Below are 3,143 nucleotides of genomic sequence, written 5' to 3'. Positions count from 1 at the left end.
GAAGTACAAAGTAGCCTTCTTAGGCAATTCTCCAGTCCGGCCGTTAAAAATCTAGACACTGCCAAGCGCGCCCGGAGTAACCCACAGCAGGACCGCCTGGCACACTCTGAACAAGCGTAGCAATGCGGCCCCAACCCCAGCCCTCGCGTACATAACTACGCCCTTGAAATACCATGGGCACAGGGGAAGGGGCACAATAATGGCATGCCCAAAATACGGCTTAAAACGTACTAGGGGCTGCCGGATTCTTTTTTTTTTAATTTTTACTTTCAGGACTCCATACTTCGGACGACCTGTTCGGCAATTCGACTACCGCACAAACGATGCAAGATCCAGGGAGGCAGAAAAGCCATGCCGCATTATGGAAGTCCCAGGTGGTCTCTGTTACGAGCGGTATACCTGTTTTAAATATAATCCGCGGCCTGCCCCTGGTCTGGACATACTAAATAGTCCAATATCTTTTGCTTGCCGCACTATTTGTATCGTTCGGCTTTGATAAATAGCCTCTCTATAAACAATGCATAGCTTTCTGTCTATTTTTTGCATTATCTTCTTTTCACATATATGTTCATGACATGATTGCACCCGTACACCATGGTACGGCAAACACGATAGGGGCTTCAGTACCCCTCATAATGGTGTGAGAAGTTCGTACACTTTCACAAGTGCGGCACCCCGAACTTATAGCACTATATGCATCAGCTCCGAATCATGATTTGGGTCAATAGTTGGGTTTGCCCGGCTCCTATGTTTTGGTGCCTTACGTTCCGCTCTATCGGCTAAGGTAGCACTAGGAGAACCACTGCGATTGTGCCCCGGTTCAGCTGGGTTAAGCACCTCAGTGGAGAAAGCTAAAACTGACTGTCATGATGTGGCGAGAGACCGGTCGCTGTTCGAGAGGTTTTTCGAGTCCCTAAAGGCTTATGCCGCTTCGAGTGAGGAGCTGGCTTTGTCCGGCCAAGGCGAGGATAGCGCCCCGAACTCGGTCTTGCGAACTAGGGGCTTCGCCGAAATTTAAAATTATAGAGTTCTATGGCTAAGTGAGAGTGTTCAAGCATTATAGTCCAATTGCCTGGTTCGTTGTGCTGAGCACCTCCCTCGAAGGACCCAACTATGGGAAAAAGAGCGCTCAGGTGTATCCCGAACACCCCAGCACTAGTGGCATGGGGGCAGAAGCCGACGGCTGGCCATCTCTCAATTTTTGATAAATGGCCACATAGAAAGTAATATTTTAAATTCAATAAGCATTGCTTGGCGCATATGAACAAGTTTTTAGTGCACAAGATAAACACGAGCGAGTTCATTCAAAAATTACATCCTTGGTACATTCATTCGCCACAAGGCGGGCACCCGCAAGAACATCCTTATAGTAGTTCTCGGGCTTGCGATGCTCCTTCCCCGGTGGCGGCCCGTACCTCACAAGCTTGTCACCGTCCAGGTCACCCCAGTGCACCTTTGCACGGGCGAGGGCCCTACGGGCACCTTCGATGCAGACGGAGCGCTTGATGACCTCGAGCCTTGGACAGGCCTCCACCAGTCGCCGCACCAGCCCGAAGTAGCTGCCAGGCAGGGCCTCTCCGGGCCACAGCCGAACTATGAAGCCCTTAATGGCCTGTTCGGCCGCCTTGTGGAGCTCGACCAGCTGTTTCAGCTGGTCGCTCAAGGGCACAGGGTGTCCGGCCTCAGCATACTAAGACCAGAACACCTTCTCCGTCGAGCTGCCCTCTTCCGCTCGGTAGAATGCGGCAGTGTCGGATACGCTGCGGGGAAGATCTGCGAATGCCCCTGGAGAGCTCCGGATTCGGGTAAGTAACAAGTACTTTACTTTTATAATTCTGCTTTGCATAAAGAATGCCTTACCCGCCGCTATCTTTTTCATCTCCTCCAACTCTTGGAGGGCCTTTTGGGCTTCGGCCTTGGCAGACTTAGCAGTCTCAAGGGCCGCCGCGAGCTCAGACGCTTGTGTCTTGGACTCAAGCTCCAAACTCTCATGCTTTTTCATGAGAGCCTAAAGCTCCTGCTGCACCTTGCCGACCTGGGCCTCAAGTTTCTCTCGCTCGGTGCACTCCGCGCCCATTTTCTTTTCGGCCTCAGACAGCGCCTGCTTGAGGGTCGCCACCTCAGTCGTGGCCCCTGCAATAAGTAGTACAATCCTGTTATTTTTTGCAATCACGTCTTTTTATAGGCACTTTTTCTGTAAGGTATTTCTTACCTTATTTCTCCTCGAGCTGCCGTTTGGCAAGGCCGAGTTCTTGCTCGGTCCGCTCGAGGCCCTGTTTCAGGGCACCCACCTCCGCAGTCAGTGCGGCGGTGGCTAGCAGCGAAGCCTGCATACGCATATTGACTCTTTGTTGTTAGACTCCTGCGAAATTTAATAGATCTTCTATTCGGCTTTTCTTTCCAAATGCCAAACGGAGCATCAGGGGCTACTGTCTATGCAGTTATATTTTTACATATTTTGTACTTACCTCGAAGCCTGTTAGAAGGCTAGCGCAAGCTTCACTCAGTCCGCTCTTGGTGGACTGAACCTTCTGGATCACCGTACTCATAATAGTACGGTGCTCCTCGTCGGTGGAGGCGCCATCAAGCACCTCCAGCAGATTGTCCGGCACCTCCGGTTGGACGGAGGCTGCCGGCTCAGAAGGCTTACTCCTCTTGGAAGGAGTTCGCCTACCGCGGTCCGGAACAGTTGTAGAATCCGGTGCGGTGTCCGGCTCAAAGCTGGACTTGGAGCCCTGGGGGGTCTTGTCCCCTTCACTCCTGGAGTCCGGGAGGTTGCCTTGCGGCTCCTCTAGGACCACCTCCTCCTGTCCCGGGGCTTGTCGCGATGCCACTTTGGCGTCGTCCGCGGTGAAGGGGGAGACAACGGGCGGAACTGAGTTCACGTCCGATGAGTCCAGGGAGCCACCCGACGATTCGTCGCCTTCGGCCCGGGGCGGACTGCATAATTACATTCGACATTAGGGAAAGCTGTGCAACAAAGGAACATCATGAGTTACTCTGATATCCGAACTTACGATTTCACCGGACGCTTGGCCCTGTTTGGCCACTCCTCTTCGCCCTCTTCGGCATCGGGGGCGTAGTCCGGTGGAGGGGTCTTCCTTTTCCTAGACCCCCCGGCCTCCCCCGTTGGGGCGGCCTTC

Source organism: Triticum urartu, unplaced genomic scaffold (assembly GCF_003073215.2).
Source record: "Triticum urartu cultivar G1812 unplaced genomic scaffold, Tu2.1 TuUngrouped_contig_2307, whole genome shotgun sequence".
Lineage (NCBI taxonomy): Eukaryota > Viridiplantae > Streptophyta > Magnoliopsida > Poales > Poaceae > Triticum > Triticum urartu.
Note: the sequence above shows the minus strand (reverse complement) of the source record.